Here is a 15,017-nt window from a genome sequence, read left to right as displayed (position 1 = left end):
TAAATAATATTTTATTAATTTTAGTAGATCAGGAGCCAATGGTTCTTGCAGAAAAATTTTTAAAAGAATAATTCCCCATAAAATCAGTTTCATGCATTTGAATTTAATTATAAATGTAAATAAGTACAGTGGCATTTAAGTATTTCCTCTAACATTTTCTGAAATGGAGATTGTACAAGAAAATAAAAATGGTGTCATAAATTTGTAAATAATTCAAAACACCTACTAATATATTCTATTGTTGTATTTTTCTTTTTTTTTACCAATTACTTTTTTAAGTTTTAGTTTGAATTCCAGTTAACATACAGTGTTTTACTGGTTGCAAGTGTACATTATAGTGATTCAACAATTCCATACATCACCTGTTGCTCAGTTCTACAAGTGCACTCCTCAATCCCCATCACCTATTTTACTCATCCCCCTACCTGCCTCCCCTCTGGTAACCATCAGTTTTTTCTCTAAAATTAAGAGTCTGTTTTGCTGTTTCTCTCTCTCCTTTCCCTTTGCTTGTTTCTTTTGTTTCTTAAATTCCACATATGAGTGAAATCATATGGCATTTGTCTTTCTCTGACTGACTTATTTCACTTAGGATTATATTATCTAGCTCCATCTATGTCATTGCAAAAGTCAAAATTTTATTCTTTTTTTTGTGGCTGATTAATATTCCATTGTATATATACCACATCTTCTTTTTTTTTCAATATATGAAATTTATTGTCAAATTGGTTTCCATACAACACTCAATGCTCATCCCAAAAGGTGCCCTCCTCAATACCCATCACCCACCCTCCCCTCCCTCCCACCCCCCATCAACCCTCAGTTTGTTCTCAGTTTTTAAGAGTCTCTTATGCTTGCCTCTCTCCCACTCTAACCTCTTTTTTTTTTCCTTCCCCATGGGTTTCTGTTAAGTTTCTCAGGATCCACAAAAGAGTGAAAACATACGGTATCTGTCTTTCTCTGTGTGGCTTATTTCACTTAGCACATAACACTCTCCAGTTCCATCCACGTTGCTACAAAGGGCCATATTTCATTCTTTCTCATTGCCACATAGTACTCCATTGTATATATAAACCACAATTTCTTTATCCATTCATCAGTTGATGGACATTTAGGCTCTTTCCATAATTTGGCTATTGTTGAGAGTGCTGCTATAAGCATTGGGGTACAAGTGCCCCTATGCATCAGTACTCCTGTATCCCTTGGGTAAATTCCTAGCAGTGCTACTGCTGGGTCATAGGGTAGGTCTATTTTTAATTTTTTGAGGAACCCCCACACTGTTTTCCAGAGTGGCTGCACCAGTTTGCATTCCCACCAACAGTGCAAGAGGGTTCCCGTTTCTCCACATCCTCTCCAGCATCTATAGTCTCCTGATTTGTTCATTTTGGCCACTCTGACTGGTGTGAGGTGATATCTGAGTGTGGTTTTGATTTGTATTTCCCTGATGAGGAGCGACGTTGAGCATCTTTTCATGTGCCTGTTGGCCACCCGGATGTCTTCTTTAGACAAGTGTCCATTCATGTTTTCTGCCCATTTCTTCACTGGATTATTTGTTTTTCAGGTGTGGAGTTTGGTGAGCTCTTTATAGATTTTGGATACTAGCCCTTTGTCCGATATGTCATTTGCAAATATCTTTTCCCATTCCGTTGATTGCCTTTTAGTTTTGTTGGTTGTTTCCTTTGCTGTGCAGAAGCTTTTTATCTTCATGAGGTCCCAATAGGTCATTTTTGCTTTTAATTCCCTTGCCTTTGGGGATGTGTCAAGTAAGAAATTGCTACAGCTGAGGTCAGAGAGGTCTTTTCCTGCTTTCTCCTCTAGGGTTTTGATGGTTTCCTGTCTCACATTCAGGTCCTTTATCCATTTTGAGTTTATTTTTGTGAATGGTGTGAGAAAGTGGTCTAGTTTCAACCTTCTGCATGTTGCTGTCCAGTTCTCCCAGCACCATTTGTTAAAGAGACTTTTTTCCATTGGATATTCTTTCCTGCTTTGTCAAAGATTAGTTGGCCATACGTTTGTGGGTCTAGTTCTGGGGTTTCTATTCTATTCCATTGGCCTATGTGTCTGTTTTTGTGCCAATACCATGCTGTCTTGATGATTACAGCTTTGTAGTAGAGGCTAAAGTCTGGGATTGTGATGCCTCCCGCTTTGGTCTTCTTCAAAATTACTTTGGCTATTCGGGGCCTTTTGTGGTTCCATATGAATTTTAGGATTGCTTGTTCTAGCTTTGAGAAGAATGCTGGTGCAATTTTGATTGGGATTGCATTGAATGTGTAGATAGCTTTGGGTAGTATTGACGTTTGACAATATTTATTCTTCCAACCCAGGAGCACGGAATGTTTTTCCATTTCTTTGTATCTTCTTCAATTTCCTTCATAAGCTTTCTATGGTTTTCAGCATACAGATCTTTTACATCTTTGGTTAGATTGATTCCTAGGTATTTTATGCTTCTTGGTGCAATTGTGAATGGGATCAGTTTCTTTATTTGTCTTTCTGTTGCTTCATTATTAGTGTATAAGAATGCAACTGATTTCTGTACATTGATTTTGTATCCTGCGACTTTGGTGAATTCATGTATCAGTTCTAGCAGACTTTTGGTGGAGTCTATCAGATTTTCCATGTGTAATAATCCAGTGAAGAAATGGGCAGAAAACATGAATAGACACTTGTCTAAAGAAGACATCCGGATGGCCAACAGGCACATGAAAAGATGCTCAACATTGCTCCTCATCAGGGAAATACAAATCAAAACCACACTCAGATATCACCTCACACCAGTCAGAGTGGCCAAAATGAACAAATCAGGAGACTATAGATGCTGGAGAGGATGTGGAGAAACGGGAACCCTCTTGCACTGTTGGTGGGAATGCAAACTGGTGCAGCCACTCTGGAAAACAGTGTGGGGGTTCCTCAAAAAATTAAAAATAGACCTACCCTATGACCCAGCAGTAGCACTGCTAGGAATTTACCCAAGGGATACAGGAGTACTGATGCATAGGGGCACTTGTACCCCAATGCTTATAGCAGCACTCTCAACAATAGCCAAATTATGGAAAGAGCCTAAATGTCCATCAACTGATGAATGGATAAAGAAATTGTGGTTTATATATACAATGGAGTACTATGTGGCAATGAGAAAGAATGAAATATGGCCCTTTGTAGCAACGTGGATGGAACTGGAGAGTGTTATGTGCTAAGTGAAATAAGCCACACAGAGAAAGACAGATACCGTATGTTTTCACTCTTTTGTGGATCCTGAGAAACTTAACAGAAACCCATGGGGGAGGGGAAGGAAAAAAAAAAAAAAAAAAAGAGGTTAGAGTGGGAGAGAGCCAAAGCATAAGACTCTTAAAAACTGAGAACAAACTGAGGGTTGATGGGGGGTGGGAGGGAGGGGAGGGTGGGTGATGGGTATTGAGAAGGGCACCTTTTGGGATGAGCACTGGGTGTTGTATGGAAACCAATCTGACAATAAATTTCATACATTTAAAAATAAATAAATAAATAAATAAATAAATAAATAAATAAATAAATAAATAAATTCTCTATCAGGCATGTTACTTATATCTGTTTTTCTTAGATCTCTGGCTGTGGCCTTGTCCTATTCTTTCATTTGGGATAAATTTCTCTGTCTTCTCATTTTGTCTGCCTCTTTTTGTCTGTTTCTGTGTGTTAAGAAAGTCAGCTATGTCTTCTACTTTTGAAAGTAGTGGCTTTATGAAGAAGAGGTCCTTCAGTGTCCTGCAGGGCACTGTCTCCTGTTTACCAGGATGTGGCCCTTCAGGACAGTATCTTATGTTCATTGCTTATGCCCTGCTGTTGTGTCTGAGTCACTTTTCCTTTCAGTGCAGTTGTCTGCACTGGCTCTCTGCCTGTTGTGGAATGTGCTTTCTCTTTGTAGTGTTAGTGGCACCCAAGAAGGCCAGCTCTGAGGGGGTGTACCTGCTGGGGAACTCAGAAGCAGGGTGGCATGTTAGCAAAATTTGTGCTGGGTCACTAGTCTTATGCTGGATCCCCGGAAGTGCTGCAGTGGCTGGGGGCTGTGTGCTGGGGCAGCCGGGGGCATGCAGCTGGGCATGGTGTGCAGTGGCAGCTGTGTGGCTAGCAGCTGGGTGGGGCATGCATGCTAACAAAATTTTCCTGAGCCCAGGAATGGCTAGCAGCCTTGGAGTGGGCGATTCCTCAGGAGAACTTGTGGGCATGGCACACTGCTAGCTGGTTATATAGCAAGTGTCTGTGCAGCGCTATCTCCCACAGGGGGCGCTGTGTTTATGCCGGGGGGCAGGGGAGGAAAATGATGCCTGCTACCTCCCTCATTTTCAAAGTCCCCCAACATGCTCCAAAATCAGTATGAACAGATCTGTCTCCTGTTTGCCCCCAGCACTGTGTAAACTGTGATTTTTATGTTGCCTCTCTGCATAGGCTTCTGTCTCTTTAAGGGCCGGGACTCAGTTATCACTCACCCTTCTGGCTCACCTAGTGCTGAGTCAGCTGACTTTTAAAGCTCCAGGTTCCAAGTCTCACTGGTTTTACAAACTTATGGAATTCAATCCCTCTGAAACCAAAAATTATGGGGATTAACCTTATGCGAGTGAGCTCCCTGGTGTGAGGGCCTGTTTCTCTGTCCTTTCCATGCACACAGCTACCTCCCTCCTGCAGGCAGCTCCCATCCTGCCTTTCAGATACAGCTTCTTCTCTATATTTAGTTGTGGAGTTTGTTCTACCAGTCTTCTGATCACTCTCCCCATTTTTTTTACTTGAATGTGGATATCTCATTGTAAATGTGGAACAAGGAGACCCCAGGGTCCTCATATTCTGCCATCTTCCCCCAGACTCCTCTATTGTATTTTCAATTAAAAGGAAAAATCAATTTTACAATTGTCATCTTCATTAGTAACTGGTTCGTCTGAAGTCTCATGTGAAAATAGTGTTCTTTTCCTTCTAATGGGACAATCCTTAAATTTAATTTCTATTTAGGGGGCACCTGGGTGGCTCAGTCAATTGAGCATCTGACTCTTGTTTTTGGCTCAGGTCATGATCTTGTGGATCATGAGTTCAAGCCCCACATCACGTTCTGCACTGACAGTGTGAAGCCTGCTTGAGATTCTCACTCTCCCTCTCTCTCTCTCTGAACCTCCCCCCCCCCACTCTCTCTCTCAAAAATAAATAAACTAAAAAAATTTTTTTAATTTAATTTCTATTTATAAGCCTGTGGACATTTGTTTCACATTGTTGCAGCAGTTTTCAAACCCAGAAATTCTAAACTCTTTGAAAAGTGATAATAACTCCCTAATATGCTTTACTGCAATATCCATGATATGCTTTTGTTTTGTAATTATTTGTAGGAAAAGTTTACTTCCTTGGTGCCGGTGGTTCTTTTTTTTTTAATGTCTTTATTTATTTTTGAGAGAGAGAGAGAGAGAGAGACAGATTGCAGGTGGGGCGAGGGGGAGGGGCAGAGAGAGAGGGAGACACAGAATCTGAAGCAGGCTCCAGGCTCAGAGCTGTCAGCACAGAGCCCGATGTGGGGCTCAAACCCACGAACCATGAGATCACGACCTGAGCCAAAGCTGAATGCTTAACCACTTAACCAAGTGAGCCACCCAGGTACCCCGGTGCCAGGAGTTATTATACCCATGCTCAGTCTAGAGAATTAATATTTGTGCAGAAGCTCTTGGGCCCAGCTACCAAGATGAACCACCAAGCCAGTGTCACAACCTGGGTCCCAGTACTGGCCTCCACCACACCCTCCCCTTTCCCAAGGCTGCCAGCCCTGCTGTTGCCACCACTAATCTAGACCCAGGTCCAGCCACAGCCATCTCCTCTGGATCCCCTTGGCATCCTGGACCACCCCTGGCTTTCTGTCTATGCTGGGTGATACTCCATGTATACACTGCTGCCTGCAGCCTCTGGCACCTGAAGATCTGTGCCCTCCAGTACATACCTCTGGAGTAGCGCCTCTGTTCACAAGTGTGCGCCTTGCCCCTTCAGGCTCTATTTACAAAACACAAGTTCAAAGGTAAAATTGCTAAGCATGTCCCAACAGCAACAGCAAAACATTAAAGCAAGCACAGGGCCCCTTCCGGGAGGAGAGCCATGTACCACTGCAAGGTTTGTAGATCCATGAGGCTGGCCCTACTGGGGAGGGAAGCCTTGGAGTTAGCTAGGAATTAAATGGGATGTGACCATATTATGCTGTCATCTCAAGAACACAACAGGACGAGAGACTTCTTTCCTCTGTATTTTACTGTACTCATTTCTCAAAACTGTAGTGTTCAGCATTTCTTCTGATCTTGCAGTGCCAGAAGCTGAAATCTTAATTTATAATTTGCCCTGAGTAGCAAAAAAAAAATTTTTTTTTAATTAAGGTTGGAAGTTCTTATTAAGATGAAATCCAGTGGACCTACGATGGCCTGCTAACTTTTATCCATATGTAATGCTTATAGGCATTAGCTTTTTCAAGGAAAAACTGCTTCTCTGTATTTTTGAGTTAACCCAAACTATTTTGAATAATACAGATGGCCAGAGTCATTTGACCAGGATGGAGGCTTGTCAGGGGTTTTCATGAGAGAATATTTTATTTGCTCCTCAGAGTCTTGCAGCCTGGGAATGCAATCCCAACAAGTCCATGCCCAACGCAGAGACCCAGACATTTCTGACACTTCCTCCTATGCTGCTCATCCAGAGGCCTTTCTCCATCTTGTTGTCTTCATTAACTAGAACAATGGTCATCCCACCTCTGGTTTGTAACTGCCTTGGTATTATGACCTACAGTCTGTTATTTTTGTGATCTACTTTTTCACCTTTCAGGACCTCTCTCCTTCCATTCCTTTTCACAAATCTATATCAAAGTCCTGAGTTTTGAATCCTTCATTCGTAGTTAGCAAAGAAGCCGTATTTGTAACTTGAGTGTATGTCTATATTTAAGTTCTCCATTTTCTAAGTTACCAGGTTTAACCCTGTTTTTCTGTCCCTAAAATTTATAAAGTGATTTCTTTCTGAAGTATTTTCCCAAATTACATACACATGTATCAATATATGTATACTATCCATTTCGGTTCTCTATTACTGAACATTCCCCCCATGTTCTGAGTGTTAGCTATACTTGTAGGCACTCAGCCAATAAGAGCTGAGACACATACTGCAAAAACCATTGCCTCTGAGTATGTTGCCTTGCTCTCCTACAGTAAGCATGTTCTGCATGGTATCTACTTTCTTCGGTCTTTATTTCTGCCAATTATTTTGGGTCTGGTCAGGAATTTTTATTCTTAATGGCTAACATAACATTTGAAAGTGATAGAGTTGGACATGGCCCAAAGAAAGCAAGGAAAATGTCATGCTGGATGCTATCATTATACTAGTTGTAATGCAGCTGGTGTCACCCTCAAAGAAATAGATGTGAAAACATAGGGTGAAACTCAGCAGATGATCCCAGGGTTGTGGAAATACAGTGACATTAGAATGGCATCATAAATATCTCTGTAGCCTGGGATAATTGACCTGCTATTGCTTGAAAAACACCTAGAAGAAAATTGGGCCAGAAGCATGTCATGACTTCAAGTCATTTGAAGAAAATGGAAGAGGTTACTGTCATAAGATGCCAGGAATGCATGGTCTTGACAGCTGTGCTCTAACAATCCTGTGTGGCATTATTAGAGGTCCTATTTCTCAAAACACATCCTCCTTGCCAAACAGAGTGTGTACATCTTATACAACAATATCTCTATATAGAAGTCATCACTATAAGAACTATTGGCATTCAGTTTAACCTAATCCTAAAATAATTACTCAGCTAACTGAGTTCATTATATTTGTTAATCTTCCATTTAAATTATAAGTTCAAGATTATCATCTATCTATAAAATAATAGCTGGCAACATCATCCTATCAAAACTAAACACATTGTTTAAGGCTCTGGAGAGACACAATGGTAGGATACGTTGCCTCAGTGCTCAAGGACTTTGTGGTCTAGTTTGGGGAAAGTGAAAGTGCCAGTGAGCATATATAGAGAACAAAGGCTATGTAAGTTCTAAGGATAGAGAGATTGCCCAGGTAGTCAGGGAAAGTGGAACTTGGGCTGGATGCTGGTAAAGACTGAGCTTCCATAAGGGGAGGGAATGGTGATGATCTTAAGGCAGAGGTATGGAGGCAGGAACACAAAAGAGGTTTAGAAAGTAGGCTGAAGAGGAGTGCCTGGCTGGTTCAGTTGGTAGAGCATGTGGCTTTTGATCTCAGGGTTATAAGTTCAAGCCCCACAATGGGTGCAGAGATTATTTAAGAATAAAATCCTAAAAAGAAAAAAAGAAAAGAAAAGAAAGTAGGATGAAGAGACCGAATTGATTGAAGAGCTCATATAGGGCAGCAGTAAGGGTGACTGCATTAGTCAGGAATTGCTTGGTTGCATGTGATAGAAACCCAACTTGAACTAGTTGAATCAAAAAGGGGAAAATCAGGATAGCAGAGTGTCTTACACAATTCAAGAAAAGAAATCTGGCACTGAACCTGGGAACAACTGGAACAAGGACTTGTGTTGTCTTTCCTCTTGCTCCTCTGGGCTTGTGCTTCATCTTCTGTTGGACTGTGGAGACCACGCCACATGGTAAGAAATATGGAGACTAGCACCACCCCCAGTATCACATCTTACAGCCTCAGCAATTCAGAGCGAGACAGGCAGAATGGGCTTTATTCCCATTTCTAAAATCCCTGAAAAAGACATTGGATAGGGTATAGAATCCATAGATTACTATGGAGACTCACTCCCTCAAGAAGCCTAGGGATTAATGCAAGGGATGAGGGTAGTTTAGGGAGGGATGTGGTTCTAAAAAAAAAAGTGAGAAGGAAAATGGTTATACTAAAAAAAAATACATATTGCATATAGAAACAGTATCCATAAACAGAGAAATTCATACCAAAAATGAAAAATGCCACATTCTGTGTTTCTTAACTTGGAATTACAAATGCTTAAAACCTCACATCAAAATGTTAACCTGAAATAGAATCGATTCATTCCCATTATTCTTCCCCCAAAATAGTTCATTTCACCTGTAATTATTAAAGTGGAATGCATTTATATTAAGGACTCATTGCTGCTTTGTATTCTATGCCAGTGTTTCACCAAATCCACATTCCATCCTCCTGCTTTTCTGTCTTTGTTTAACTAAGGCAGCAGCATATAGAACTCTTTTACAAATTAAGCTGCTCTTTCTTCTAGTTGGAGTGAAAGCTTTTTATAATGATAATTGAGGGGGACTGAGCTAACCCCAAAGAATAGATTAACCACATTGTATCAGGATTTTATGGTGCATATTATGTTTTGAGGCCTCAGGTTTTACTAATTTCATATAATAAACCATATTATAACTAATCATTACTGCCTTCATTCAGAAATGATTGCATAACAGCTTCTGATTTAAATAGGAGCTCTGAATATTTCAATGCTATAGTAAATGGTATAGTTAGAAGTATGATAGAAAAATTGATATTTGTTTTATAGCATCCTTGACACTTTAAGAAATGTAGGTTCTACACCCAGTGTTCCTTTCAGAACAATTTTGCCATTTGTTTCCTGGAACATTCCCCTTTGCTGCACCCCAGTGCCTTCAACCCATGTCTGTCCTACCATGTATCTCAAGGCCAGGGTTCAGCTTCCTGGGAGCAGGAACCTCACTGTGTCACAGCACCTAAAACAATGCCAGGACCATAGTAGGCACTCAGTAAATATTGAATAAATGAATGAATTACACATAAAGTGTTTGTTTTAATAGATACAGATTCATAAACATAGAGTACAAACACCCCTCATGTAAAAAACCAAGGTTAAAATGGAGAGGTCAGGTGACCTCAGAGATCAGGCGAGACAGGGACAAAACATCCTACAATTGCTTCTTTTAAAAATGTCCCTTAATATGCATAAACAGTAAGTTATTCTTTACATACCAAGATGAAGAATTCCAACTTCTTCCATCTCGATTCTGTTAGTGCTTGGGGATAGAGCTCAGTCTCTAAAGAACAAAGAAGTTTCTTGCCGAGAGTTGGCCAGATGATGGCTCAGGACACAGCGCTGAAGTCCACTGTGATTGTCCAGTGTTTCTTTTGATAAATAGCATGATTGCACTGCCTGGAAAAGTAATTCCCTCTATCAGAAGATATTGGCAACAGAGTCATTCTGGACCATAAAAACTGTAAAAGGAAATGATAAGCATGTCATCAAATTCAATCAGTAGGATGAGATCAGCTTCTATTGGGTTTCTTGGAGAACCAGACAGCACATAGCATACTCTGTGAATTAAATCTATCCAAGCCCAAACATGTAGCTTCACACGGCATGCCACATGTCTTTCTGCTACACCCAAGACATTTTCCTAATTAGCAGAAAGGAAGAGCATATGGTAGAAGGGAGAGGAGGCACCAGGAGTCTGAGGTAGGTATGGGGCAATCCAGATGGAGATATGCAAGAGCAGATATAAAAGGCTAAAGGTCAGTGATGGTCTAGCTCATAGCTAACTGTACTGAACAGCTTCTGGCCACTGTGCTAAGAGCTTCACCTATGTGAACTCACTTAAGCCTTGCAACAACAATCCTCTGTGTATACACAATCCATTTCCTGTATTTGAGCCTTGTGCCCAATATCCTATTTCCTTACACTCTTTCTTTCCAGGCCCAGGTTCTTACCTGTCTTGTCTCCTATCTCTTACGTCACATCTTTTGTCACCTCCTCCCAGTACCTCTTCATCAGCAGCAAAATAAGGACACTTAAATCCCCACTTTACAGATAAGGAACCAGAGGCTTAGAGAGATTAAATTACCAGTTCCCAACAACAAAAGGTAGAACTGGGATCTAAGCCAGTGTCTTTGTGAATCCAGAGTCTACACCCTTCACCCTCACATATACTGCCTTTTAGAAGAAAGTTGTAGGTTTAATCTCTTCTTTCTCTGCCTTACTTCACAGCCAAGCCACTGTCTCTCTCCTTCACTTTCAGTTTAATTGGACCACAGCTGTCACTTCCTATCCCAGTTAGAACTGAAGCACTGGAGTTCTTTCAGAGGTTTCAAAGTGATGGTTCACCAGATACCTTTGGCCTACAGATTAATTTCTCTTAGCCCAGTTCGGTTAGAACTGCTCCATTGGACCCGTTCTCACTAAGTATACCAGTTAGGATGTTTGGGGATACAATTAGCAAAATGCCCAACAGAAAGTAGCCTGAAGAAAGGGTTTTGTTATTTTGTTTTGTCTTTTTGTTTGCTCTACATTTCATGTAACAAGAAAGCCTGAAGCTGGGCGGACCTAGTGGTTGTTCAGTAGATCAATAATGTTCCCAGGGACCCAGTCTCTTTCCACATTTCTGCTCTACACTTTTCTACATGTTGGCTTTGATCCTCCAGCCAGTTGCCCCATGATTGTGCTGTACAGTACAGCCCCAACTGTACTCACTCACCCAACTGCACCCAAAGTGAAAAAGAAAGGGACAGGGACACTGCTTATATATTTTTCTCTTTACATGAGGGAAGAAAACAGTTACATTTCCCTTTATGTTTCATTGGAAGTGTGTTTTAGGGTCATCTCTAGCTGCAAGGAATGCTAGGGAAGCAAGTATCTGGCATTTTTATGGTCTCAATGTGAAGATCAGGTACTAGGAGCTACCAACATCAGAAAAAGAAAAGGGCCAAGAGAAGGCTCTGCCACCCTGCCATTTACCCACCAATCCAGAGGAGTCTTTTCAGCCCTGGTTGGATTGGCCACTTCCTATACACAAGCCTTGTGCCTGATATCCTATTTCCTTACACTCTTTCTTTCCAGGCCCAGGTTCTTACCTTCTTGCCTCCTACCTCTTATGTCACTTCTGTCACCTCCTCCCAATACCTCTTCATCACTGGCAAAATAAGGACACTTGGGCTCATTCCAGGTCATACAAGTGTCTCCAGGGACTAAGCTAAAAATAAATGTGTGGAGGGGGTCATGAGTGATACATAAGGAGCACTGGGAACTGTGGGAAACTGGAGAATGCATGCCTCTTTAAAAACACTCCAATTCACATTTTAAAGGGACTGGGCTAAGAAAAATTAACCCGTAAGCCAAATGTCTCTGGTGAACCATCACGTTGAAACCTCTGAAAGATCTGTGCTTCAGTTCTAACATGTCTTCACATATTTCCCAAAGTAAGTTAAATGTTCATGGAAGCCCGTTAACACTCTAAGACCACAGGTGACATGTGCTCAGGCTGATGTAACAAAATAACACGGATGGGCACCTTAAACAACAGAAATGTATTTTCTTGTAGTTCTGGAGGCTAGAAGTCCAAGTTCAAAGTGACAGTAGGGTTGATTTCTAGTGAAACCTCTCTTCCTGGCTTATGGAAGCCTTCTCACTGTCTTCACACAGACTTTTTCTGTGCACACATGAAGAGAGGGCGAGCACAAGTGAGTGAGCTATAGCATCTCTTAATCTTATAAGGGCACCAACACCTTAGTAATAGGGCCCCACTCTTGTGACTTCATTTGACCTATATTACATCCTTCTAGGCCCTATCTCCAAATACAGTCACATTGGAAATTAGGTCTTCAACATACAAATTTTGGGGAAATAGAATTCAGTCCATAATAGTGCCAGTCACTGCTCACAGAGCGGACATTTGCCAAATAATATTGGCGAGGATTATTGAACAGAGAGTGGTGAGGATATTCTAACTCATTCTAGAGCTTTAAACACAGTCAGTCAGGTCATCAGAGGATGGTGATCTAACACCTTAATGCTTACAGAACTAAAGGCTTTTTCAACCAACACACTCCTATAAGCAGATAAAATGGATGCCACCCACAAGATGTGATTGGAAGGTCATGGGGCAGTTCCTACTGAAAAATATTCTTAATAGTTATATATAAAATTTTATAGTTGGAAATTCATTACTTTAGGGTTTTTTTGTGTGTGTGTTTTCAAGGATCTTTTGTTATGATGCAAATACCTAGGGGCAGACTCTTACATTTATATCAGCTAATACCTTACGGTGGCCAAGGGCAATAAATAGGGAGTAGAGGGAGAAGACAGAGATGATAGAAAGTATATAAAAATATGCAATACAGTTGGTTCTAACACACACACACACACACACACACACAATTTTGATTTGCCACTTCTCTTGAGAATTACTTCATAAATTATAGGAAACCAAAATGAGCAATTTTTATTTTATAATTGAGATTGTATATTGAAAATGGGATATTTCACATACAAAACCAGGCACTTCATTTGAGAAATCGTAAGATCTAGAAAAACTGAGTGTATATTTCCTAATGCTAATAATCAGAGCTGAGTAATGGCTACTCCTAATAGATGGGGCATGTGTTCTCCTATTTGTCACAGTTCTTACCCTTACCTCTGGTTGTTCCTATCACTAATAGGAATGCCAGTTGCCACTTATCACTGCATTTTTACGGGGGCTTTTCTATCATTGAAAAATATTTCTTATGATTATCTAAAAGTGGAAAACAAAATACTGACTAGGTAAGGCATTTCCAAAATATAGGGGAAAGCACATAGTAGAGATTTCTGGTATTCATCAATATCTGTGTTCTTCTCTTCTTCCTGGGCTCTACTTTTCCCAGCCCTGTTGGATCTAAACCAATGGAATGTAAACAAGTGACATAGTAGCCAAGGTTGAAAGGGTTTTAAATGGACACTCTTTCTTCATACATTCTCCTCTAGCCAAATGCAAATGATTGAGTGGAGGACTAGGGGATGGTGGAACCACAGAGTAGAAGTGGACTGGATCCCTCACCTAATCTGCTCTGTAACATGAGTGAGAAGTGTATTATGTTAAGCCACTGAAATCTGAGGGTTGTTTTTTACAGCAAGTAGCTGTCTTCCCTGCCTTAACTAAAACAGAATGTATGTTTACATTATGTTTACATTACTTTACATTACCTTACAGGGCTCTATAGGCATCTCAAACCTAGAATAAAATACTCTGTGTAGCTAAAGATTTGTTAATTTTGTTCATCTTTTCTAAGAATCAAAACTCTTAGTTTTATCAATCTTTTCTATTGTTTTCCTGTTCTCTACTTTATTTATTTTTCCTCTTATCTTTATTATATCCTTACATCTGCTAACTTTGGGCTTTTTCACCTTTTTCTAATTCCTTGAGCACTAGAAATTTAGGTTCTACTTAGAGTGTTGGAGAGCTTCCAATTTTCTTGACGTATGAAAACAAGGTGTGCACGAAGAAAGATGGGTTATAACAATGGCAGCTCAAATAAGAGTGGTTGTGGGAGCTAAGAGTTATAGACATAGAATGCAAGATGTGTGCCTGGAGAAGGTAGGGAGAAACATAGACAGAAAAAGTATTTTCAGTTTTTTTCAGGGTTGACCCTGGCTGATTCTTTGTACTCTCCTCTTATACTCAGTGACCTCTCCCTCCCAGATATACACTCTCTTTTATATTCAATCTATAATATCATTTGCACTTTTTACTTGTTGATCTTGAAATATCATTTGGTTATTGGAGTTGTTTTATATATTCTCCATCAACATGAGATAATGAATTTAAGATTCATGGCGTAACCATTAAGGATGATAAGATGATCCTAGCCTTTCTAGCTAAAGAGACTCTTTATTTGGGTGAAAACAACTAAAGCCCAGAGCAGGAATTTCAATTAGTTTAAATAAAGTTTTTTGGAAAGAAAGAACACAGACTCACTCAGGCTAAGTCAAGGAAAGTAGATTAATTATAAAAAGAAACAAAAACAGATACCTCATGAGAGTCCAAGAACAGAAACAAGTGAATTTCACAAAGACTGGAGTTGCATTGGGGGAAACTCTAGGGACTTCTGCAGCAAAGTACACACATCTTCCCTGTAAAGGCAATACTATTGAAGGTATTCGATTACTCTCTGTACCTCTTTTTCTTTTGGTACAGATTCTTTTTCCTTTCAGCTTAATTGACATATAATTGACATATAATATTGTGTAATTTTAAGGTGTACAACATGTTGATTTGATACACTTATCTACAACATACCTCATTCTATTG

General features: G+C 40.3%; 1 long non-coding RNA gene across 1 annotated transcript in view; it reads right to left on the bottom strand.

Moving 5' to 3' along the window:
- Positions 1-15,017, bottom strand: part of LOC109267605 (uncharacterized) — a 114,808-nt gene that overhangs the window by 40,603 nt on the left and 59,188 nt on the right. The window contains exons 3-4 of the long non-coding RNA XR_002080195.2: positions 9,931-10,111; positions 9,614-9,674 (exon numbers count right to left, since the gene is read on the bottom strand). This is a non-coding gene — a long non-coding RNA (uncharacterized LOC109267605). The remainder of the gene's footprint in view (positions 1-9,613; positions 9,675-9,930; positions 10,112-15,017) is intronic.

Source organism: Panthera pardus, unplaced genomic scaffold (assembly GCF_024362965.1).
Source record: "Panthera pardus isolate Hobbes unplaced genomic scaffold, ASM2436296v1 HiC_scaffold_2, whole genome shotgun sequence".
NCBI lineage: Eukaryota > Metazoa > Chordata > Mammalia > Carnivora > Felidae > Panthera > Panthera pardus.
Note: the sequence above shows the minus strand (reverse complement) of the source record. Positions and strands in the feature narration are given on the sequence as shown.